Below are 27670 nucleotides of genomic sequence, written 5' to 3' on the forward strand. Positions count from 1 at the left end.
TTAAACTTTAACGTCATCTACCACCACTGCTCGCTGGGAATACTGCGCTATTAAAAATAAAGAAATAGTTTTTTTATTTCTTATTTGAAAATAAAACTTTAAAACTAAAAAACACTGTGTGGTTTTTGTTCACGAGTGAGTGAGCGGAAGGGTTTGCAGTTGCACTACTGCACTTTGCAAGCATGCTTCTGTGACTCTGATAGGTCGGGGCTCGGTAGTCTTGTTCTGTTCTTCTGGGTCATATAATTATTGGTCAGACACACTAGATAGTAGGTCAGGGGATTGGGGATTCAACTTCTGTTCTGACTGAGGTATGTGGAAAGTCAAACTGCACCTATCATCAACAATGTCCTATTTCTCTTGTCCATACTTCTGTATGTGCAAAATTGTCCCTGAAAGACAAGCGGTATGGTATGTGCTACTATCAAATCAAAAAGTCAACTACTAGCTTATTCTTGGTGGACATTGACATTTTGTTGTTGGAAATTGTCAAAGCACTAACATTAAGAAGACTGGAATAGACAGCAAGGGCAACCCAGAGGACTGCACTCTGTGCCTCTAGAGCTAGTGCTGGATCAGAGTTTTGTTTAACACCGCTTGCCAACTGGGCAAGCTTAGCTACCTACACAGACCGACTCATAATAATAGTAAATAGTAGTAGCACAGAGAGTGATGGTAGAGGCAGGATAAGAATGTAGAAACAGTCTACACAAAGATCAAAGACTATTTTGTAAAAAATAGAAAAAGGAAACAGTTAGGAATGAAAAGGAGCTGTAAAAGTTAAAGAAATATAATTATTAATATTAACAGAACAACTTACTGGGGCCAGCAGAAGAGCCTGCAGAGGACCGATCCTGCCCACCTTGTTACGCCGGAGTCTCAGGTGTGGTCTTCTTGCCCCTGGGAGGTGCTGATGATCATGAAATAAACACAAACAAGGATGATTGTTTTTTGAAATATTTGATTTCTTTGACCATAATCTAAAATTATCTTGGGGAAACAAATTACCAACAATTGCACTACATGTATTGATTGACCTATCTGATCTGGTCAACTAAAATGGATTAGATAGTACAGTATTACTGGATTCGCAAACCGTCTACTTGGAAAGTTATGTCAATCACTAACTAAACCAACAACAAAAAGGTTCTACTACGACTGCCAGCACTCAGCAGCACGCGACGTGACAGACACAGTCCGTCATCATGATTGCAGACCACTCAAAAATGTCCTACTACTAAATAACAAGCCATAATATACTCAACCTATCAATCCACCACTATATCTTCTTAGTGGCAGCAGGAGTACAAAGGAAGGACTAGACTTGAGTCTCTAGTCTCTCTAGCATTACGCAGTTCTGCTCAAATGAGCACAAAGTTGCAAACAAGTAAGCATAGTAGCAACGCCACTGATCAGGCGAGCGGTAGCACCTGCAATCACAGAAGCTATTTAAACATTTATTTACCTGCAATGAGATTTGTAAAGCGCTTGATCACCGTGCGGTTTCTTGGCGCTGAGGATGGATGGACCCAGATGGAACAGAAGAGGTCGCCTAGGGCGAAAAGGCACGTGAAAAGAGGAAAGTCTTAAGAGCTTTACCAAAGTCGAGATAGATTGGAATGGACCTGATAGTGAATGGGAGAGCATTCCAGAAGGGTGGGGCCAAGGTGGAAAACCTCATGCCTCCAGATTTATTTCTCCTAAAGCAGGGGACACATAGTAGCAGCTGGGAGGAGGAGCGCAGGTCTCTGTTGGAGACATAGGCTTTGGTTTTAGAATTGATAAAGCTGGTGCAGTACCTGCCAGAGCTTGAAAGATCGTGCAGCCCACCTTGAATAAGGAGTGCTCAAGGATGGGGAGCCAGTGCAGGGTTTTTAACAGCAGGGTGACATGGTGGAATTTAGGAAGTTTGTAGATCAGTCGAGCTCCCTGGTTTTGAATCAGCTGGAGGCGCCGAAGATCAATAGCAGGGACACCTGCACACAAAACATTGCCATAGTCAAGGCGTGACATGATCATAGCAAGGAGAATGAGTTTGAGGGCTGCAAAAGAAAAGAAGCGGGAGATCTTGCATATGGTACGGAGTGTCAGTATTTATTAACAACAAAAGAGAGCCTACAATTGTGAATTTTTAAACGACAGTATGTCTTAGTGAGGAAAAACACAGTATATCAATTAAATTAAGTGGTCAAAAAACAGGAAGAAGAAGAAAAAACTATTCTCTAAAAGAACCCTCACTCACCATAGTGGTGACATGCTTCATCATGGGGTTCATTCACAGGGGGGGCCGACTATCCCCTCCTGTGTGCTTCGACGCCTGCAAATGCATCGGAGCGGGTGTTTGTGAAGAGAAGTGATGTGTGTGATCAGTGACAGAAAAAGGGTGTGGTAAAAGATCACAGCTGTACCCCAACAAACTTTATTAAAGGGCCAGTTGTTCAAAATAAAAACAGTGAAGTCACTTGGAGATTTATATTAGAACTCCAGTGACCTAGTGTGGGTGGTCAACATGTTTCTGCTGGGTAATGCCATTTAGGCTCAGCTTTCATCAGGACCAAGATATAATACAAAGAAACCGTCCTCCTGGGGTCCACGCGCGCTAAGGCGTGCCCACACCGTTAGGACAGAAGAGAAAAGACAAGGAATTTATACTCTCCTCTATGCACTCACGGTTTTACCCGTCGCCAATGTCTCTGCTAATCGTCAGGATATACTCTGTGAAATAATCAGAGGACAAATATACATATTAGATGTATCCTTAATAGTCAATTGACCTGTTAAGTAAAACCTATTTCAGATAGTGATTATTTGCTCATTGTGGTACTTTGACTAAATGACGATATACCGTGGGGACTGGAGGTGCCATCCGTGAGTACCAACTCAGTCTTATTGGGGTTTAACTTGAGATGGTTACCATTCATTGAGTCGCTGATAAAGGTCATGGTGGTTTGAAAATTAAGAATAGAGGCTAGGAGAGGAGAGAGATTGAAGATCAACTGGAGGTCGTCGGCATAATTAAATACTGTGACATCCATTTGTTGCAACGCAGATATAAAAGGGAGAATGTAAAGATTAAAGAGGAGAGGAGAGAGAGAAGAACCCTGGGGAAGCCCACAGTGAACAGAACGTGTAGAAGCAGAGAAATCTGCGAGTTGAACAGCCTGTGTACGGTTCCCTAAAAAGGAGGTGTGCCAGGCCAAGGCGGGTCCCCGGATGCCGGCGCCTCCGACACGGTCGAGAAGAGTGGAATGAACGACCGTGTCAAAGGCGGCAGACAAACCGAGGAGAACCAGTGCCTGGGGAGAGTCAGTATCGGCACCCCCTCTAAGCTCGTCCAGGACAGAAAGAACAACAGATTCTGTGGAATGTGACGGACGAAAGCCTGCCTGATGGGGAGCTAGAAAGCAACTCTCCTCAATAAAAGCACTGAGGCAGGTGGTAACATGGCATTCCAGAATCTTTCCCAGGAACGTAAGCAGGGAGATAGGACGGAAGTTAGAGAGGGAGGTGGGATCAGCGCCTGGTTTTTTTAGGATGGGATTATTTTGGCTGATTTATACAAATCAGGGACAATTCCCTGCATGAGGGAGTTATTGAGGAGAATTAATTGAGGCTCAGGACAAGCAGAAAAGATCTCTCTCAGTATGTAGGCGGGGCAGCTATCAGAAGGGGGCCCTAATTTAACCTTTGTTAGCAAAGTAGAGAAAACTTCCTTGGAAATCAAAGGAAATTGATCTAAAGAAAAATGGTTGAGCGGGGGTTGGGGACATAAGAAGGAGGGGGAAGGCGGGGGAATATTAGTCTTGATGGTTGCAATTTTCTCAATAAAATAATTATTGAGGGAGTCACAAAGGAATTGTGAGGGAACTGGCTTGAGAGTAGCTCCATCAGAGAAAGCTAGTTCGTGGACAATAGTAAATATTTCCTTGGGTTTGTTTTCAGCTAGAAGGATCTTGGAGGAAAAATGTTCCGATTTTGCATGTAAGATAGCTCTTTTATAGTACTGGAGTAGAGTAATGTACTGTAGTTTTAATGCAGGACAATATCTACGCCTCCAGAGACGCTCCGCCTGCCTCAGTGCGAGTTTTTTATTTTTAAGCTCAATGGTGAACCATCTGTTAGCCTCGTGGGCGCGTCGAGTTCTGATGCGTTTAAGAGGAGCCACTTGGTCACACCCTGGAGAAAGCCAGCTGTTGATGGCAGCAGCCTGGGAATGAGGAGAAAAGTCAGCCAGATTGGGAGGTGAGGCTGAGAGGGAAGAACAAAGAGTGGTTCCAATTGCATGCCCAAGTGTTACTGGGAAGTGGGGACTTCATGGTGAGTGCTTGATCAAGCGAAAAGGAGATAAAGGAATGGTCAGACCAGGGGCAGGGAGTGACCAGGGGGGGGGGGGGGGGAGATTGGTGTATTAGCTGACCATACCTGATCCAAGATATGGCCGTGAGTATGCGTTGGGAGGTGGTAATGTGAAATGAAGTTCATATTGCGGAGCAACTCTGTAAACTCTTTGGACATATGGTCTTCATGAGGGTCGGTAGGCCAGAAATTAAAGTCGCCTAATACCAAAACAGAGGAGTTGTTGACTACCAAGGTGGCCAACAGATCCTGTACTGCGAAGATGAAATGGGGCATTGGCTGCGGGGGTCGGTAGAAGAGTACACAAGTGAGAAGGACCGTAAAAGAGAAAGATCGAACAACCAAAAAGTCAACAGCGGTAATGGAAGGGAATGACAGCAGTTGGAACTGAAAATTAGAGCGGACAATTAGAGCCACCCCACCTCCGACTTTCCCCACGGGGAGGTCGGCGCGCAGAGCGTAATAAGAATGAGGGAGAACTGCTAAGACATCTGGCAAAGAGTCAGGAGAAAACCAGGTTTCAGTGAGGAACAAGAGGTCTGGCTTGAACGTGTCCAAAAAGGTGAAAAGCTCGAGTTGATGTTTGACAGCTGAGCGAGTGTTTAGAAGGAAAACTGATGTTGTAGAGGCAGGGCAGGGGGTCGGGAGGGGCCGGGTAGAGACCTCTGATGCAGTGGAGGCCAGAGGACGGGCCGGTGGTTCCACTTTTTGGGGGAGAAGCGTAGTGGGATTAGGTTGTAGTATGCCAAGGTTGCTAATGTGAGTGAGGGTAGGGACACTGAGCGGCCAGGTGCCCTTAAGAGCACGGAGTTGTTCTGAAGAATAATTTAAAAAATGGGCATAGTGGGGGGCCCCGACCGGTCACGGACGGGCGCAGATGGGCTTGCTTTTGGCGCGCCCACTGCGCGCGTCCGATGCGCGTGCGCATGGGCCCCGAGTTAAGTTGGTCTCTAGCGCAGAAGCTAGAGCGCTGACCTGCGGTATTTTCGCCAAGATAATGGAGGCAACCCCGGAAGCCCTCCGATCAAGCGGCACACAGCCGTGTCGGACCGGGGCTAGGGGTGAGCAAGCTAGGTAAGGAATCACAAGGAATAAAAGAACAACTTTTAAAATGGTAGCGTATTTATAAGGAGCATTGTCACACCACACGCACAGCTAGGAACCACCCTCTGCCACCGGGTACAGTCACGTCCGCTGCGTGTGCACATGGGCCCCAAGTTAAGTAGGTCTCAGGCGCGGAAGCTTGAGCGCTGACCTGCGGTGTTTTCACCAAGATAATGTTAGAAGTAGTTATTAAATAGCTACTCATCGAGGCCAGGGATCTCCACGCCTAGCAGATGGAGCAGGTCCTGCTCCCAGTCAAGGAGGTCAACCCACCGGTGCGTCGCCTGATGGTAGGTGCGCCGGAACCCGACTCCCTGCGCATGGCCCGGAAATCTCCTGGCCCACTACATCCTCCCCCCTTAATCGCCCGCAAGGGAGCCGGGTACGGGGTGTGGGACCCTTCCCCTTGGTGTTTTTCCTGGCTCCCTTTACTATGGTCCTTGACAGGAAAGTTAAATAAAAAATAGGATAGAATAGGGAAAAAATTATTTTAAAAAAGTAGTTATTAAAGCTCTCCAACCCCAACGCCGGAAACAACGACATCACCCCTTCGCAAGACCTCTGCAACTCCCTCGCCTCCTACTTCCACAACAAGATCGCGGAAATACACAACAGCTTCAGCACTCAACCGACGCACGCCATGACCGACCCACCACCCCCCACCACCACCCTCCACGCCTGGACCCCGATCAGCACTGAAGACACCGTCCGCACGATGAACTCCATCCACTCCGGATCTCCGACCGACCCCTGCCCTCACCACGTCTTCAACAAGGCCGACGCTGTCATCGCACCCCACCTACGGGACATCATCAACACCTCCTTCGACACCGCCACCTTCCCGGAGACCTGGAAGCATGCCAAACTCAGCGCTCTACTAAAGAAGCCATCAGCCGACCCCACCGACCTCAAGAACTACCGCCCCATCTCACTGCTCCCCTTTCCTGCAAAAGTCATTGAGAAGACCGTCAACAAACAGCTGGCCGCCTTCCTCGAGACGAACGGATCCCTCGACCTCTCGCAGTCTGGCTTCCGGACCAACCACAGCACCGAGACCACCCTGATCGCAGCAACCGATGACATCCGAGCCCTGCTCAACAACGGAGAAACAGCGACCCTCATCCTCCTGGACCTCTCCGCGGCCTTCGACACTGTCTGCCACCGTACCCTAGTGCAGCGCCTCAGCGATGTCGGAATCCAGGAGAAGGCACTCGCCAGAAAATTACAGAGAGTCCGCCTCCCCCCGTTCAGATCAGAAGCCACCGAAGTCATCTGTGGTGTTCCTCAAGGCTCCTCGCTCTGCCCAACCCTCTTCAACATCTACATGAGCTCCCTCGCAGCCATCGCACACCAGCACAACCTCAACATCATCTCCTACGCCGACGACACCCAGCTGATCCTCTCCCTCACCAACGACCCCGCCACTGTCAGAGCCAACCTACACGATGGGATGAAAGAGGTAGCCGAATGGATGAAGAACAGCTGCCTGAAACTGAACTCAGACAAGACGGAAGTCCTTATCCTGGGCTCCTCGGGCTCCGCCTGGGATGACTCCTGGTGGCCCCCCCTCTGGGCACAGCACCCAAACCGACAGATCACGCACGCAACCTGGGCTTCATCCTGGACTCCTCCCTCTCCATGACCAGACAAGTCAACACCGTCTCCTCGTCGTGCTTCAACATCCTGCGCATGCTACGGAAGATCTTCCGGTGGATCCCCACCGAGACCAGGAAGACGGTCACCCAGGCCCTCATCACCAGCCTTCTGGACTACGGCAACTCCCTCTACGCCGGAACCACCGCCAAAATCCAGAAGAGACTCCAGCGGATCCAGAACGCCTCAGCACGACACATCCTGGACATCCCCCGCCGCAACCACATCTCCGGACACCTGAGAGACCTGCACTGGCTCCCGGTCAACAAGAGAATCACCTTCCGTCTCCTCACCCACGCACACAAAGCCCTACACAACCAAGGCCCAGGATACCTCAACAGCCGCCTCAACTTCCACGCTCCCAAACGCCAGCTTCGATCGACCGGCCACGCCCTCGCCGCCGTCCCCCGCATCCGAAGAGCCACCACAGGGGGAAGGTCCTTCTCCAACCTCGCCGCCAAGACTTGGAACTCCCTCCCGACCCACATCCGCCTGACCCAGGACCACCTCGCCTTCAGGAAGCAGCTCAAGACCTGGCTGTTCGAGCAGTAGCGGACCCCCCCCTCCCCTAGCGCCTTGAGACCCTCCGGGTGAGTAGTGCGCTATATAAATGCTTTGATTGATTGATTGGAAGTAACGGAAAGTTGAAAAAAACACAAAATATAGATGTAGAAAAGTAGAGGGCTAGATAACGAGTAAAAAAGATTAAAAGAAAGTTCAAAGAAACAAAGGATTGCAAAGATTAGGGGAGTATTGAAAAAGCATGCCCAGAACCATAGCAATGAATGAAAAACAAGATGGCCGCGCCCATTGAGGACCGCGTGGATAAGTTTGCGTGATATTTCCCCCGCGAGCACGCAAAAACGCACGCGACCTTGTAATCGCGCCCCAGAATGCAACTAGCGCCCGGAAATGGAAATACGCAACGCAAACAAGATGGCCACGCCCATGTACGACCTCGTGGGTAACTTTGCGGTCAGTGCGCTGACAGCGGCCCGCGAACACGCAAAGCACCCCGCCAACATGCAAAAAAAAATCCGCAAATTCGCTCTAATTCGCGGATTATGCGGACCAAAAATTTGCTTTCGTACAAATTTGCGTACCGCGAATTCGCAAATTTCGCCCATACTTAATTTGTCAATGCTTTAATCAGTACTTATCTTTTAAAAAAATATGTTCCAGGCTCAAAGTTCTACTCAGAAACCTTGGGCTGAGGTTATGGAATGTCAAGAGTGCCAAATTCCAATGTTACATAGTCTTGATTCCACCTCATGCCTCTTTCATCCACCCCCACACTCCCTGCCTCTTATTCGCACTCTTTCAGCTTCTTTTTCATCTTTGCTTTGTTTCTTTGCTACTCTTTTTTCCATTTTCCTCTCCCTCTTTCTTGCACTCTTCGGTGTTTTTCTCTCTTCCTACGCAATGTCTGATGAAAAAAAGTAGTGATTACCAAAAATAAGTGCCAGTGGACTCCACCCGCAACCACCGGCTAAAATTAAGCAATGCTTTTAATTTGCTTAAAGAAGACATTGTATGTAGGACACATTTTGTCAATTGGCGGAAAATGAAATGTTTGCAGTCTAAATCAGGATAGGCCAGACCTTTTGAATGCAAAAAAATGTTACAAGCATAGTCTACCCTGCACACTGGGCAAGGAGCAGATGGATGAAAAGGCACTTTTGAAGGGATTGGTGAACACATGGTCTTCTTCAGTAGCTCATGATCAGCCAAGATCCAAAATTAACAAAACTCCCTTACATGTCATGCTGTTCCAACACAGATTTGTGCTAGACAGTCCTAATTCATGGAGCTTCTGTAGAGTCCAGTAAACCTTGTGCAAGGTCCAGAACCCAATATGGCACAGGGAAGGTGCAATCGTCTCTTTAAAGGTTCAGTTCAAAATGTTTGACCCCACTTTGGTTGAGATATCCAAATTAGATTGAAGTCTATTGATTGAGTTACAATACGCATGGTTTTCTTTGTCAATTGAGGACCAGGTTTTGCCAGTAAGTTATATACCCTAGATGCAGTATGTCCTAATTTGGAAAAATTGCCTTAAAGGAATGGTAGATAAGGGAAATGTTAGCACACATTTTTCTAATTGCCGCTTTAACTATCAGGAATGTGTAAAAATATTTATTCTCAAGATTATATATAACCTGCATGGTGGCAAATGAAAAGGATCAGTCCGCCCTCCTTGGCCATTAATTTGTGTAATCCCTTTGGAGGCCCAGTATTTCCATATAATGTCATGGTCACCAATATGTGAATGATTATTGAACCATATAAATACCATATCAGAATTTGGAAGTGTCTTTTAAACTTTATTGTCTATCAAGCGTAAACTATTGTGTCTTGTAGAATAGTTATAAAGTGTTCCAAATCAAGGTGGTGAATGTTATCTATTGTCAATGGTGCACAGAGAGGAAGTGGTGTCTATCTAGCTATCGCTATGTGTATAAATAAGTTGGGTTGTGTCTAAGGTGTGATCCTTGTCTGGCTAAAAAAGCTAATAGGTATCTGTTATAGTCTCGGAATGTAACACCTCCCTCTGTTTACAAAGTCTACATTTAAGTATTGATATTATAGGGTTTCTTCTGTTTCCATAAGAGGTCCATTAATAGATTAACTATATTTGTAAAGAAACTAGTGTCATGGGGATGAGCCTTACATTTACACTGTGTTAAGTTGGCATGAGCTTACTAGAAGTTTATACACCATTTTTCCTTTCTGCTGCACATGGCACACCTTATTATAAATGTTTAGAGTTTAGCAGAGTGTTTTGCTTCACACGAGAATAATATGTTTTTCTATATTAGAAGCCTTGCTTGGTAAGCTTTATCTGAACAGTGAGTGCTGAGGCCTTTAAGGTGATTTCAACACAGTGGTTGTTGTTCGGACTGATCAGCGCACATTCTAGACGTAACATATATGCAGCAGTAGCCACCTCTGATTTTGGCGCGTTTAATAATGCACTGCGTAGGCATGAACAGACACACTTGGAGAACATTCGCATGCAGAGAGCTGGTGCAGAAACTGATGTGATCCATTTCTGCTAGGACCAGAGGTATGGGGCCCCCCTGTAATCCCAAGAGACCTTCTGTAGTTATAAAATAACCTACTAGCTAGGTAGGGTGAGGTATAGGTGTATTCTAACCTGTTTCCATTTAGCATTGTAACATGCTTTCTAGCTAAAATACTGCTCATGAGAACACTTCATTAGAAATAAATATTTCAAACTTGCACGTGTCTCTATTTACTCCCTGTTTTTGACTGGTATGAGAGTATAACGAAAGAGTATTCATGTGTTCCACATTGCCTGAGGTATTCTAAGTTCCATGTTCTGGGTTGTCTAATCATTGGGGTTATGGAAGAACCAATGAGACACTGATTGCTAGTCTGGTAGGGGATTTTGGCTACTAAGGTGAGTTTTGGCACAACCTAATTCACTGAGGTTCCAAGTCTCTATGCACAGTTCTGTGTAGGAGCAGAATCCCTGCTACACTAGATTGGAATCTAAAGAGAAGCCTACCCATTAGAAATTATACATTTTAGGGACCATAGTGCGTGAGAAGTCCTTAACTCTAGTGATTGCTCTATTTCATTTAGTGTTAAGGTGTCTATCAGGTCCTGTCCAAACCAGACACCTAGGTATTTTAAAGATTTGTTTTGCCATTTAAGTCCTATATCTTTAATAGTAGAAACCAAGCATGGGAACCCCTCAGTTTTGTGTTTATTGAGATAGTAGCCTGAAACCTTTGAATAATCACAAATAGTTTTGAATATTTAAGGAATGGAACTGTCCACTTTATCCATATATTTCAGTACATTGTGATCGTACGCTGCCACCCTTTTTGTGCCACAGGAGAAAGGGATACCCGCAATCCCATTGTTAGTGCAAACCGAATGAAGGAGGAGTTCAATACCTAGTATGAGTAGGAGGGAAATCCTGTTGTATGCCTTGTGTCTGTGAGGATTTTGATAAACAACCATTTACTCTGACCATTGCTTTTGGGTTAGAGTATAGTGCAAATGTCATCCTAATGAGGTTTTCTCTTGATCAGAATTTGTATAAAGTGGCTCTCAGAAGAGGCCATTGTACCTTTTCAAAGGCTTTCTCTTCGTCTAAAGCAATGGCGGCAACTGACAAATCAAGCATTTTGGCGTTTTCCATATCATGACACAATATTCTGATATTATCACTAGCTAATCTTACTTTAAGGAAGCCCGATTGTGACAAATTAATCAATTGTTTAAGACCTTTTCCAATCTGGAAGAAAGCACCTTGGTGTATATTTTACAAACAACATTTATGAGGAAGATGGGTTGGTAGTTCTTTACATTTAATAGATTATTCCCATCTTTTGGGATCACTACCATCACAGCATTAGATACCGAACCCTTAATATTACCTGTTGTTGAGAAGTTTTGAAATAAGTAATACATAGAGGAATTACTATTGAATCAGCATTTGTCTTGTAAAATTTTCCGGTGAATCCATCGTGTTGCAGTACTTTTCCTCATTTTAACCCTTTGAGTGCTACAATTATTTACTGTCCTGCTATGAGTTTATTAAGTTGGTGTTGTGCTTCTTCTTCCAGAGACGGAAGATGGAGGTTAGATAAAAATTCAATAGAAGTGTCTGGATCAACAACATGATCTGGTGTATAGAACTTTTAGTGGAAGTTCTGGAACCCATCTAAGACGTTGAATGAAGATGTGATGTTGATTCCGGAGTTAATTTTATGGAAGGTATTGTTTAATTATTATTACCAATTTTTTTTGTAGTTAGCTAGGTAACAGCCTGTCTTATTATTCTCATTTTAATAGCTTTTGATATTGAGACCCATTTGTGTACCATTATACTCAGAATTTTGTTATATTTGTATTTAAGAAGTTTTAATTCAGGTAGGTCAGAAGAGACTTATGTGTGAATAACTTTGAATTTAAGGTTTTTGATTTTAGTCTCTAGATCTTCTCAACGCGGATTATGTACTTTGGTTTCGGCAGCCATTAGATTGATCATACTCCCTCTGATAGTGGCCTTAACCCTTTCACTGCGGCGGCTATTCCGCCGCAGTACTAAGGGGCGGGGGGCCGCGCGATGCTCCCATGCTGGTGACGGACCCGCTCCGACACGCCCCTCAAGTGAGCTGCGCTTGTGATGGAACGGTTCCGTCATGGCCCCGCCAGCTCAATAGAACGCGGCGCGCAAGCGGGAAATCAGCCCCGCGAGGCACGGTGAGTGGGCTCTGACGGAACTGTTCCGTCACCAGCGTGGGAGGGGTTAAAATCATCCTAAAAGAGTTTGGGGGATATGTGTCTGTCAGACAGGTTCCTCAGGGGCAGTACCCTCAAGAAGGCCTCCTTCAGGCAGCCTTGACTCTGTGCTTAAAAAACACCAGAGTATGAAGATGGCCAGATGGGGAGAAGGGAATTAGGGAGGGTACTGCGGGGAGGCAGATCTGGAACAGAAGTAATCAGCAGCTGAGTTGGTATTCTTCTGTCTATATCCCTGTAAGCATAGTACAATGAAATGCGCTCTGTAAGCCTAGTACAATGAAATGCGCTCTATGAGAAAATGTGCTCTGTGAGACTATAAATGATTTACTGAACAATTGTCAAACTTTCAATGTGAGTGAAAACTCTTGAGCTCTCAAAGAAGTTGACATGATGCAGAAGACTTTAGGAATCCTTGTCTCCTACCTAAGGATGCCCGTTCAACAAAGAAACCAAATCAGGAAGATCTTACCGGACCAGGAAAACCATTACCGGCAGGACGCGAACAGAGAAACTCTTCGGGGAAGCCGCTGGAATAATCTGCAAGGAGCGACTGGGCGTGGTCGCTATAAATAGCGGAGGAAATTGATATGGCGGCTGCCGAGGAGCATAACTATTGTTTATGTGAATCAGTTTAGTAAAATGTGGTGCTTTACTAATAATAAAGGAAAATGTAAAACAAAGGAATACAAATACGTGACTCAGTTATTTTCGATGTCTTTGTAACCAAGGGCAGCATTGTGATAATGTTAAACAGTAAAAGCTACCAAGATATTTAGGAACATTGTTTTGTCACGATGAAAAACTGTTTCAGCAAAGTCTAGCAACACCAAGGGTTAGTATGTCAATGCAGATTAAGGCAGCATGGGGGCAATATGCCACAATTAGTAGCAAAACCACATTCAAACCAGGTGTTGGATCTGTAACAGCTGTAGAGACTGGAGAATCATGACAGTCCTCTCCATCAAAAGTGGACACATTTCTCATGAGAGAGGCACCCCTGGGTGTTTTTTGTGAAAGAGGGGAAGTAGTCTTGACGCATAAATTGCTTCCTTGGGTTCCCATGAATCTTCTTCAGGACTGTATCCTTTCCAGGGGATCAAATACCAAAGTTTACCATTTTTCCGTTTACTATCTTTAATATGTTGTACTTCATGTTCCAGTTGATCTCCAACAACCACAGGAGGGGGTTTAGAGCAGATAGCAGGTGTGGCTGGGTTTAATAATGACGTATTGAACCCTGGATGGATTCTCATTGAGTGAGGAAGTTGTAATTTAAAAGATACTGGATTAAGGCATTTAGGAACTTTGAACGGTCCTATGAAATGTGGATGAAAAGGATACTTTTGTTTAAACTGTCAATTTTTTGTAGACAACCATACTTTGTCTCCAGGATGATAAATGGGACCAGGTTATCTTTTTCTGTCAGCAAATTTTTTGTAAGTTAACCTCATCACTGCGGAGCGAATTCCGCCGCAGTGCGGAACATTCCTATCGCGGGCGTGGTCATGACGGCTCCCGGCCGTCAACAGCACACGCCCACCGTGACTCATGACGGCCGGGAGCCGTCATGAGCATCGTAAAGGTTAATTTGGCCTTGTTTACATTTTGTTGGAGTGACAACATTAGTTCTTTCATTTGTTGTAGTTTGGATGTTACATGTGGAACTTGTATTGTAGTTTGATTTAGTAAAGGCAAAGACCTTGGATTCCATCCATGTGTGGCAAAGAATGGTGACATTTTGGTTGAGGTATGCATTAGGTTATTATAAGCAAACTCAGCTTCCCATAACAGATCCATCCAAGAGGTTTGTGAGTGAGCTAAATAACAAAGAATATATTGTTTCAGTATTTGATTAACTTGTTCGGTTTGTCCATCAGATTCGGGATGGAAACTGGTGGATAAATTGCGTTGGATTTGTAAGGCATTACACCATTCTTTCCATAATCTGGAAGTGAATTGTGAATCACGATCGGTTGTTATGGATTGTGGTAATCCATGTAGCCGCACTATGTGATATCATAACAAATCCACTAGAGCTGCTGCTGTTGGTAATTTATCACATGTTACGAAATGGTCCATTTTGGATAAATGATCAACAATAACTAAGATAACAGTTTTTTCGTGATCCTTTGGTAAATTATAAATGAAGTCCAAGGAAACGTCATCCCACACGTCAGTTGGTGTTGGTAAGGGTAACAAATAACCTATCTTGGGTGAGTGATCTGTTTTTTCTCTTATGCAACCATCACAGTTTTAAACATAGGTGATGATGTCTTTCGGGCCACCAGAAATGTTGACTTACTAAATCCCAGGATTTAGTGCATCCAGGGTGACCTGCTAAAGGATGAGTGCTACACCGAAGTAAAACTGGTTTTTGTAACCTTTTCTTTGGGACATAAAGCAAATGACCTTGGAATGGAAGCCCATCAATCATTAATCTTTGTTTATCTAATTCTTTCCAGGACATTATCTCATGAATTGGCATGAGATTTCTAATCTTGTTCAAAAATTGCCGGACATAGTTACTCCAATGATATGATCACTGGGTACCATGGATCTAACTTCCTGTTGTTGATTGGACTGTATTGTTTCTTCATAGCGAGAAAGGGAGTCCGCTTTTCTATTGGCACAACCAGGTCTAAATTATATTGTAAAATCGAACTCAGCAAAAAAAAGGGTCCATCTTAATTGCCGAGGAGTTGAGCTTTTGCACAGCATAAAACTGCAAGTTATGATGATCTGTATATACAGTAATAGGATGGTGTGCACCTAGCAAATGATGTCGCCATTCTTTAAATGCTTATCTGATGGCCAACAATTCTTATTCTTCTATGATATAATTTATTTCTGTTGGTAGATTTTTTAATTATAGGAAAGCTACTGGAGGAAGATGATTGGTACCTTCTTCTCGTTGCAATAGTATTGGTCCTATGGCAGTATTGGAAGCATTGGCTTCCACAATGAAGGGTTTTGAAAGATCCGGATGTTTCAAGACTGGGGCTGTCATGAAGGCATTTTTTAATTCTGGAAAAGCCTTTTGTGCATCAAGAGTTCATTGAAAGGACCTTTTAGCAATAATTTTGTTAATGGAGTAGCCCTGGTAGAAAGTTTTGAATAAATCGCTGTTAAAAAATGGCGAAAACCAAGAACCTCTGAATATCCTTGATAGACGTTGGTTCAGGCCAATCCTGAATGGCTTGAACCTTTCGGTCTGCCATGGTGATTTCTTGAGGGGAGATGATAAAACCTAGCAATTCTACTCTGTTAACATGACATTTTTTCACATTTAGGAAGTTTACAATGTTTCTTCAGTGTGGTTAAGAGGGTTTTTAAATGGAGCTCGTGTTCTGTTTCGGAGTTAGAGTAAATAAGCATGTTGTCAATGTAGACGATGGCGAATCTGTCCAATAATTTTCTTAAGACATCATTTAAAAAAAATTGAAATGCCACTGGGGCATTGTATACTCCGAATGGCATTACATAATATTCAAAAAGACTGTACCTAGTACGGAAAGCTGTTTTCCATTCGTCTCCAGGACAAACTCTAACTAGATGGTAAGCCCCTCTTAAGTCTAATTTGGTGACACTTGAGCTGTTCGAACTTGATCAAGGAGTACTGGATCGAGCGGTAGATGATATCTGTTTTTTACCGTGATGTTGTTCAGTGCTCTATAATCAATACAAAAGCGAAAATCACCATTTGCTTTTGGACGAAGAAGAGAGGAGAGGCGGTGGGAGTTTTGGATGGTCTGATAAATTCATTTTTCAGGAATGTATCTAAAAAATGTCGCAGATTTTATTCTCCACCTCAGTAAAAGCATATAAACTACTGCATGGTATTTTGGCCCCAGGAATTAGCTCAATTTCACAATCGTAGTCACAACATGGTGGTGAGGTTTCCTCACTCTTCTTACAGAAAACATCACGAAAAGAGGCATATTGAGAAGACAATTCAATATTTTGTTCCGCAGCAGTGGCTATACAATGTGCTCCAGTTGTTTTTTCTTTTGTAATTTGTACTTCCTGTTTCTGAATTGTCAAATATGAAAGACACTCTTGATGACACCACTTGGAATCAAAGGTAATATTTCTTTTGGCCAATCTATGGTGGGATTATGTTGGGTTAACCAGGGCATTCCAAGAATTACTCCAAACTGTGATTTGTCTATAATCATGGTTAAGGTAACAGTGGTATGCGTAATCCTCATGAGGTAAGTACCATATTATCGACTGCAAGTATGAATTCTGGTTTGTTCTTTTTGATGGTAGGTATTGATAGTTTTGAACAGAAGGTAACATCAATGACATTTCCGGTGGCTCCTAAGTCCACCATAAACTTTACTTCTACCTCAAGGACATCAGGTATCATGAATAATACATTTTGAGTCAAATTTGGAGTTCAAATTTGAAGAGTGTTGGCTATTAGTTAACCAGAAGAATCATGAGACCTACTCGAGGAAGTCCCCTGTTTGTTCCTCAAGCCTCCAAGTTTTCCTGTTTGGAAGAAGCTGTAGTGATTGACTTAAATCCTTTGGGTTTTATAGGACACTCTTTGACAAAGTGTCCCTTTTGTCCATAATATAGACACAAGCCTGATTTGCGTCATGCATCCTTTTCTTCTTGAGTAAGTGGTTTTCTTAATCCTCCAATCTCCATTGGTTCACTGTGATGAGAGACAGACGGAGTCACTCTTTCTCTAGGGCGTATTGAGTTTTAAAATCTAGTTTCCTCCTATCTCCCTTTCTTTCCGATAACCGATGATCTAATCGCAATGTAAGAGATATTAGTTCTGCACAATCTCGAGGTTGAGGATCTATTGGAGCTATTAAGTGTTTGTGATCATCTTTTATGCCTTGATAAAAAAGCGCTGTCCTTTTTTCCTCAGGCCAATTGGTTTCAGCAATTAGTCGATTAAACTGTGTCAAGTAACTAATTAAGTCTTTATTCCCTTGCTAGAGTTCGAGGAGCTCCCGGTCAGCTGAACCAGTAATTGTACGTCTGTCAAACACCTTTTCGAACTTGGTTTTAAAGGCTGACCAATTATAAAGCAAGGGATCATCTGAACTCACCAAGGAACTTGCCCACATGGCCGCATCACCACTAAGGTACGAAATGAGGAAGGCTATAGTGATTGCGCATCAGGGAAGGACGCTGGTTTTATCATAAAATGTAATTGAATTTGTGTCAGAAAGGTTTGGAATTTACTTGGGTCTCCTGCAAACTTTTCTGAAGAAGCAAGAGGTACTGTTGAAGGGAGAGTTACTGACACTGATGGAGTTGGTCCTGCGGATACCATCCCGGATGTGAAGGATGTCATGGAACTTGTTGGAAGCTGATTCTGTATTTGAGATACTTGACTAGCCAAGGTAGCAATTTCTAGTCTTGCTGCTGTTAACTCCTGCATGTTCCTTAACATTTTACAAATATCGTCTAATGTGGCCACCTTGGCGATACTGCTCAGGAGGAATGATTTTTGTGGGCAGATTATTCTGTCAGATCAGGTTCCTCAAGAGCAGTACCCGCAAGAAGCCCACCTTCAGGCAGCCTTGACTCTGCCATTAAAAAAAACACCAGAGTATCAAGATGGCCAGATGGGGGGAAGGGAATTTATTTAGAAGTTTTCTATAGCGCTAACAAGACCCGAAGGTAGCAGAGCGCTTTACAGTAAAGGCATGAAAAGGTGGACAAAAAGACAAGTAACAAATAAAGGTGATCATCAAATGACAGTTCGTACAGTAGGACTTCTTGGCAATAGGATACTGAGTTCTCACATAGTTCTGGGGGTGGATGTTGATCCTAGTTACCCAGGACCTAGGGAACGGATGAGGAACAAGGATTTGAGTTGGCTCTTGAATTCCGCATAGGACGGTATGGTTCTGATATGCGGGGGGATAGAGTTCCATATTTTGGGGGCATTTCCTGAGAAGGAGCAGTCCGCAGTTTTCTTCTTTCTGGTTTTTGGTAGGATGAGCAGCAGGGAGTTAGAGCTTCTCAGGATTCTACTTTGGCCAGCTTTTGTGAGTTTGTTTGCCAGGTATTCTGGCTTTCCGGTGTGAAGGGCCTTGTGGGTTAGACAGGCCGTTCTGAAGGTGCTACGCATATCCATCGGGAGCCATTCAAGATCTTTGAGTGCAGGGGAGATGTGGTCGGATTTTTTGCATCCTGTGATCATTCTTGCTGCCGCATGCAATGTTGTTTTTAATGGGGCCAGGTGTGATTTGGGGATGCCTGTTAGGATTGAGTTCCCATAGTCCAGTCTAGATAAAACTAGTGATTGCGTGGCTAGTTTGAGGTCCTTGTTGGGAATGAAAGGTTTGATTTTGTTCAGCAGTCTGAGGTTAAAGAATGCGCTTTTTGCCGAGTTCTTAATGTGGTTTGTCAAGGTTAGTTTGGGGTCTAAGGTGAAGCCCAGAGATTTTACGGAATCAGCTAGCGTGAGAGAACCTTTAAGAGCATCGATCGACTTCAGCCACTCGACGAGGGAGGTTACTGCGGGAGGGAGATCTGCAACAGAAGTAATCAGCAGCTGAGTTGGTATTCTTCTGTCTATATCTCTGATACATGCAATATATATGAATATAGTAAGTATGCTATGAACCACTTTTATCTGTAAAGAAAAATACCAAGCGTTCTGCTGCAGCGATTACAAATTAACAAGCAGGTTGACAAAGTCTTAAATATCTTGTCTCTGTAGGAATTCCGGTGTCTCACTACGACAAGCTGACAATGCCTGTGGATGGTTATTCTGAATTGCAGATCTTTAGGGTTAGTGATTCAGTCTCATAATCCTAAGCACAAGATTTTACTCAAGCACATTCATGGTTTTTGAATGAACACAACTTGCCAATGCTCAAATGTCCATATGTGTTTCGCAATTCTTTTCAAACATGCACACCATATACTCAAATGTTCAGTATTACAGCCATAATGATAATCATTGTCTCTGATATGCTCATAAAGATAGAACCAATCTTTGTGCGCAAAATGACCACAAGATATCTGTTTTTCCTGTCAGTGCTTAAACCATAATGCGCTCTGTAAGCCTAGTACAATAAAATGCGCTCTATGAGGAAATGCACTCCATGAGACTTTAAATGAGTTACTAAACAATTGTCAAACTTTCAATGTGAGTGTAAACTCTTGAGTGCTCCAAGAAGTTGAAATGATGCAGAAGACTTTAGGAATCGTAGTCTCATACCTGAGGATGTCCGTTTAACAAAGGAACCAAATCAGGAAGGTCTTACTGGACCAGAAAAACCATTACCGGCAAGACGTGAGCAGAGAAACTCTTCAGGGAAGCCGCTGGAATAATCTACAAGGAGGGATGGGTGTGATTGCTATTGGTGTGGTTGTTATAAATAGCGGAGGAAACGGATACGGCAGCCGCGAGGAGCATAACTATAGTTTATGCGAATCGGTTTAGTAAAATGGAGTGCTTTACTGCTAATAAAGGAAAATGCAAAACAAAGGAATACAAATAAGAGACTCCGTTATTTTCGATGTCTTTGTAAACACGGGCACCATTATGATAATGTCAAACAGTAAAAGCCACCAAAAATATTCAGGAACATTGATATGTCACGATGAAAAGCCATTTCAGCAAAGTCGAGCAAGACCAAGGGTTAGGGCTAGATGTAGGTAATTCCCATTTACAGACTCTTAAATACCGAATTTTACCGATTCGGTATTTAAGAGTCTATAAATGGGAAGCGGGCAGATGTAGGTAATTTTAAAATCTTAATTACTGAATCTGTAAAATTCGGTATTTACAGATTCTGTAAATACAGAATCGGTATTTCCTATTGGTTCCTATGGGCTTTGAAGCCCATAGGAATCAATGGGAAATACCGATTCTGCATTTACAGAATCGGTAAATACTGAATCCTGCAAGGGTGCAGAGGGTGTCATTTTGACACCCTCTAGCACCCCAAGTACAGGCTTGTGTGCAATGTGGCACACATACATGCCCTAAGGGCATGTCTGTGTGTCACATTGCACAGGTGTGAATTCGGTATTTTACCACACAATAGGATTGTGTGGTAAAATACTGACTCTTAAGGGCCTGTGGCACTGTAAACTGTGCCACCTAAATTTGTGATTACAGAATCGGTATATTTACCGATTCGGTAATTTACAGAATCGGTAATTTTACCGAATCGGTAAATATACCGATTCTGTATTTTTCAGCCCCCTACATCTGAAAACCCTAATACCCGTCGGAAACGGTCGAAATCGGCCGTTTCCGACCGGTATTAGGGGTCCTACATCTGGCCCCTAGTATGTCAATGCAGATTTAGGCAGCATGGGAGCATTCAAACCCGGCATTGGATCTGTATTGGCTGTAGAGACTGAAGAATCATGACAGTGTCCTCTATTATTCTCTTTTATATAGTGTGTTATGTCAACTTGTAAAATCTGTTTCACGTCTTCACTATCCACAATAATATTGTTCATTCTCCATTGTCTGACCGTCGGGGTGGATGCATTGAAGTGCAAGTCCTGAGTGTCACATTCATGATCTGTTACCATAATACGTTATATTCTGGGAAGGGTGACTTTTGGAAAAATCACTCTGTATCATTATGTAATCAATTCTGAACAAAGAGTTATGTGGTTGTGAGTTGAATGTATATTCGCTGTCAGTGGGATTATGTGTCCTCCATTTCGCTATCAGATTGTGTGGTTTATACAGGTTAAGGAGCTCACCATGCAAGCAATCTATTCGCTCTGAAATTCGCACTCGATAGTAAATCAGATGTCCCATCCACGGGTAAGTTGAAGTCCCCTCGCGCTATGATGCCACATGGAATATCAGAGATGATTTTACTATGGTTTGACCAGAATGCCAGATCATCGTTAGTCAGTGCATAAATATTAATTAATTCCTTTTCGTTTAAAATGATAACCGATCTACCTAATTTTTCCTGATCTTGTAGGTAAGAAGTTTTTTGTATATTTGTGTAATAACCCCATTTTTCTTATGTTGTGTTGCTGATGCGAAGCAGCCATTGATCCGTGGGTACATAAATGTTACTGCTTCTCTTGGGCCGATGTTTGTCTCTTGGAGAATGATAATATCTCTATTGTACAACTATTATCTATATTTTTGTCATGTGCTTATCTAGGTTCCTGATCGATACTGTGACCTTATGCCCCTATTCGGCTATAAATCCATTTATTCCCTATATTGGCATAACCGTTCAAGTGCGATTTTCTGTAAAGTCATCTCTGGCCTCACACGAGCAGAGCCACAGAGCCACATTCCAGCATGACTCTCTGCTACTTCCTTTGCGACCAATTAGTGCAATGACAGAGCAGCAGTCACTATCTGATATTCCTAGATAACACTCCGAGTTCTTCAACAAGATAAAAACTTAGCAAACCTGGAAATCCCCGCTTGCTATGTTTTGATTAGTAATAGAACTCTAATGAGCAACTGATAACTATCACTTCCTAGTGACATCTTTAATTGACGTCTTATGTCCAGCAAACTTGCGTCAAACCCGGCACCTGTCAGGTATAAATATTACCAACGTTGCCTTAAGCAATGAGCGAACATGTTGCTGATGCCAGCTGCCTGCATGACCCCGTGTTGGTAAAAACTAGCACTCTGTCGCTGCAGCCTGCTATCCTGTGGTGGTGAAGCTACTGATTACCATTATCGCCGCTACAGCGCGATCTATGGTGCAGTACGCTTGAGGAGCCGTGCAGCCGTCCTCTGCGAAGACATCCAGCCCAGCTGCCCGCAGACGCTGTCACCCCTCCTTCCTCGACGCGCTGAGAGAAGCCGCTGCATTTCTCGTGCAGAGAAATCCAGTTCCGGCGCTTCCAGTTTACCCTCGCAGGTGACTGGGATATCGAGAGAGACCCCTGAAGGAGATACCAATCCTCCATCATTCTATTCAGAGGTATGGTGTTGACTAAACCCTTAGACGAGAATTCTTGAAACAAACCTTGGCAAAACCAACTTAACTTAAGCTACTTACTTACTCCCCCTTCTCACGTGTTAGGCTTAGGTCAGGCACACTGGGGTAGGCTTAGTTAGAAGCACCAGTTGAGTATGTTAGCCTGATGTATATATGACTGTATATATGTTTTATTACTTTTAAACCATTGTATGGCTAAGAAACCATATCAATGCTTTTACAGTTCTATTTCGCTATTCTTATCTTACTGTACGTACTTTTTATAATAACAGTTATTGCAATTGTGGCAATACATTTCTCTTGTATGAGAAGAAAGACTGTTCAATAAATGTTAACCTTTATTGATACACGCCCGTCTCTCTATTCTCTACATACTGTGAAAGTAAACTGCACTAGACTGACTGAGTGAAATCTGTGTCTATTGTTTCACACGACCCTAGAGATCGACTCTTGATCTGAGGAGCAAAGTTGTCATGTTGCACGGTTGTTGGAAAGCTGAATCCCTTCTTGTCTGTGCCAAGGAAGCTGATCACTTCCTATGCAGAGAAGAAAGTTTCCAGTGACCTCTGAGCTAGTTGGTAACACAACCCAATTAAGTTTAGCATAGTCAGTGGAGGCCTGGAATATAAGCAGTTCCACGTCGATACTACTGTTTATGTTATTCCAATGCGCAGGGCCTAGTGGGAAACTAGGAACTACACTACATGGCGCCCTAACGTTTGGTAAGGCGATAAACTAACGCAAGACTTGTAGAGTAACTCAGTCGTGCATATTTCACACCCCTTTCTCCCTTAAATACTCCAATAGACGTCTGGAGTGGGTGAAAGGTTAAAATCCGCCCGACCTTAGTAGGAAGAGATTCCTATGTAAAGCTCTGGTTTATTCAACGTTGAAGGATACAGTGTTCCAAAATATTGTGCACCTAATCTTTGTCTCCTTGGAGACCTACTCTGCAAAAACTGCATTTATACAATGTCAGTAGAAAACAACGGCACCACTGGGGCCGCAGCAGATGCGACTCAGCAAGGTCCCGAATACACAGACCCGGATGCTATTATCATCCCGGTCCAGTTAAGAAGATCTATAACTTTAAAACTTATAGAACACGGACTGACACCTCAAGGTGGTACAGTAATTTTCGTGATAGAGGCTCACGAGTATCGGCAGACAGAGGTATTCTATTCATGGATAAACTTTCCAGCGGTAAACGCTATAACACAAGAGTTTCACTATTACAAAATAGAGGAACCTCCGGGAGAGTACGCTCCTTTTGAGGAGATTGAAATCCCACTTAAATTTCAAGAGCACCTGCTCTGGTTTAATGGCGCCCTAAAACACAATGATCACATAACCAGGCTCGGTCCACTAGGTAGACCAGGAGCCACGTGGCCGGTTCTAGCCAGCTACACACCACATCCTGACATTATAAGAATGTCTAGAGAAGAGCTGCTAGCACAGCTAAACACATTAATAAAAATACATAGGCAATTAGTCCAATATGTAATACGGACTGCAACAGTCCAGCCAGCTGTTAATACACCACAGCTGACCCCTCATCAGGGGAACACAAATAAAATTACACCACAGAACATACAGTCATGTCTTGGTAAAACACCCGTAAAACGGGAACAAATTCCTTTCTGGTTAGCCCAGAAAATCACTCAAATAGAGGCAGTATTTCCTGATACTACCCCTATAGAGAAACACAGAATCTTGACCATCTGCCTTCCTATGGGAATCGCACCACACATGGAGGACTGTGACACTTGGGGTACAGTCTTTGCTTCCATTTACACAAAAACACACGGTGTTCCGTCTATGGCGGTAATACCAGACGTGCTAAAACAGATTCAAAATGAATTCGGTCCAGAACCAGCTTTAAATCTAGGTATGAAATTACTGAAAGACTTCAAGCAGGTCACGGCTATATTATTAGCCAATGTAAAGGGAGAAGCAGCATCTGTGGCGATTCGCCAGAAGTTGAGGGAAACAGATATAAAAGATCCTGTTGAGCTTGCCAAAATCATAGAAAAATGCTATGAAGAATTAGGTAGAGACAGCTTGGGTGGGAAACCAGTTAAGCCCCAACTGCTCGAAAATCCAGAAAAATTATTTATTAAAAATAATTTAAACACTCCTAAAAAGAGCTGGGATGGAAATAAACAATCCACTCCCAAGGAAAAAGTTTTCCAGTCCAGAGGAAGGTCTCCTCGACGGAGGGAGAGAACTCCGACTCGAGAACGCCAGTCTCCCCAGAGGGAGCCCTCTGAGAAAAGATATAACCTTAGAAATAGGGATAATATAAAAAAACCTGATAGATATCAAAGTATTGATACACGTCCCTCTCGATCTCTTCCACAGAATTCGGAAAGAAGAGGACGGTCAAACCCAGGAGAGCACACCAAGTCCAAAGACAAGGAACCTGCTCAAAATAAGAAATCTCAATTTCAGAAAAAGAAGGTAGCCAGTATTAGAGTAATCAACCATGCCGAGAATACTGAGGACACAGTTGAAAAACGGGGAGTGGGCATTGACAATGTTGGACAGTGCAGCAGAAATCAGTATAGCGCGCAAGATCTTGATGAGTCATCTGGAGACAGTGGACACGAATGAATTCATTCAGGTTGAAACTGCCGACGCCAGACTTAGCGAGCCCCATAAAATATACGAAATAACATTGCGTATAGAGGGTGATAAGACTAGGAAAATTAAGGGTCTATTTTGGGATAAGCTCTCGAAAGGCTATGATATTCTGTTAGCTGAAAAAGATTGGCCACCGGAGTTTGTCAGGGAGTGCCCTCGTGGCGAAGAAGTGATTATGCCTGCCTTCTCGAATCACATTCCGATTCACAAAAAATACACATATGCAAGGAAATGGGCAGTAGCCCAGGCACCTGCATTGTATAAAAATCATGTAGGATGGGATGAGGATTCACCGCCTCACAAAATCCAACTAAAAAGTGAACCAACTGCCCAACGGCAGTATCCCATAAAGCAAGAAGCTAAAAAACAAGTCAGGGAGATCTTAGATCAACTTGAGTACCAGGGGGTGATTGAAACATGCACCTCTCAAATGAACAATCCTTTGTTTCCTGTCTCCAAGCCAGACAATTCATATCGTCTAGTGTTGGACTACAGACATCTTAATACATGTTGCAAAACCTTTGCAGTACAAAACTCGCATAGTGCAGCCCTAATGAATAATATAGTTAGGAAAAAATACAAAACGACATTAGACATTTCTAATGGTTTCTTTTGTCAAAACATTGCACCAGAAAGCAGATACTTGACCGCTTTCTCCGCATTTGGGTCACAGAAAAAATTCTGTCGACTCCCACAGGGGTTCAAGAACAGCCCAGGACTATTCTCAGCTAGGGTAACAGAGTTACTACAAATCTATGATGATGAAGCATTGTCTTACGTAGATGATATTTATCTCACAGACGACGACTTGGATACTCACTTGAAAAGAGTGAACACCATTATACTTGGGTTCGCAGCAGAGGGTTACAAATTCAACTTTAAAAAGTCCCGAATTGCCCATCTGACAGTACTGTTCTTAGGGTACGAATTATCAAGTGAAGGGAAAAGCCTAGCGGACAACTTCTTAGAGAAGTGCGCTGTACTCCAAGCTCCAAAAACGCTGAAGAATTTACAATCAATACTAGGTTTTCTGAATTTCGGAAGAACTTACATTCTAAATTACGCAGAAAGGGTTAAACCTCTCTACGAACTAATAAAACCTGATTTAAAACAAATCAATTGGACTCAAAAACACACAGAAATTTTGAGATCACTGCAAACAGACATGTTAGCAAAAACTAAATTAGATACACGTGACAACACGATCGATCTTGTAATCCGAGTCATCCCAGGAAGATGCGGATTCACGTACCTAACCTCTAATGAGAGAGAAAAGGTACCAATTTCAATTAAATCTCACTTGTACACAAAAGCAGAAAAAACATTCAGTCGCACAGAAAAAACTGTGAACGCAGTGCAAATCGCATTAGCAAATGAACGAGAACTAGCACACGGCAAACGGATTAATATCCTTACAGCGGAATCCGCCTTCGAGGCGCTATTCAGCCCAGTAAACCTGCCTACAGTGTCACTGGATCCAAAATGGATACAGTGCATAGATTCTCTAGGAGCGGAAGACGTGAAATACTATTTCGCCCCGCAATACAAAGAACTGAATGATTTAGAATATGAAGAAGAATATCCTCTGCCAATCGAAATTCTGCCTCTCCCACAATACGCCTGTATAATCTATACAGATAGCTTTGTACAGCATTTTAATGTAGAGAGTAAATCCTACAATGCAGCATGTGCGATCATTAAAGGTCGTTGGCTGTGCGGTAAATTCAGACCGAAAGTAACAAAAACTGAATCAGTAAAGTACTGTTCGGTTCAAAGAACTGAAATCAGATCTTTAAAGATGGCGCTCGAAAATGCAGAACGCGAATTCCCCACACTTATCGTGTGCGATTCTCATTTTTGCGTCAATTCTTACAACAACAAACTGCAGAGTTGGATCGAAAACGACTACAAAGATGACACAGGTGCCACAATAAAGCATAAAAAGCTCTGGAACGAGGTAGCTCTTTTACACAAAGAACTACAAAAGACTCACGTGATTCACGCACAGAGTCTTCAGCGTGATGGCGTTCACACTGCAGGGAATTCATTGGCTAATACAGCCACCGCGGAAGCAACTAACCCGGCTTCCGTAGCCACAAAAAAGCGTACAGATAAGTACATAGACGGGGAAACCATGCTGGCAGTAAAAACGACCGTAAAAGGCGACTGTGCAGCACTACCCGTAAACTATCCACTCAATTATGCATACATCATCGATGCAAACTCCGTTCCTTTTGCTCGAATCCCTGGAGTGGGGGACAGAGTAATTCCAAACATGAACAGGAGAATATTTTTAATAGCAGACGCACACATGGGTTTGGGTCTACGGCACAGAGAGATCAAGGAATCACTGACTGAATTACAATCAGTATTCTGGTGGCCGGGAATGAGTGTAGAACACCAAACAATCAAAGCCTCTCTGAAAAAATTGCAATCAGAGTACTGGTGGCCAGGAATGAGTATAGATATTCAATGTTTTGCTCAAAATTGTGAAAACTGCAACAGAGATCGCAGTAATGAACAGGCCAGTGTAGTTTCAGGATCCCTTCTAGACAGCATAAGGCGGTCTATCTGCGCAATCAAAGAAGAGAAGCGCGTCCCAGTGTACACAGTTTAGACGAAAAGCACTTAAAAAATGAGGCCCCCAGAGCTCGGCTGACGCTAGAACGGTTATAAAAGATTTGCGAGTCCATATCGGCATATAC

This window comes from Lissotriton vulgaris, chromosome 2_2 (genome assembly GCF_964263255.1).
Source record: "Lissotriton vulgaris chromosome 2_2, aLisVul1.2, whole genome shotgun sequence".
Taxonomy (NCBI): domain Eukaryota; kingdom Metazoa; phylum Chordata; class Amphibia; order Caudata; family Salamandridae; genus Lissotriton; species Lissotriton vulgaris.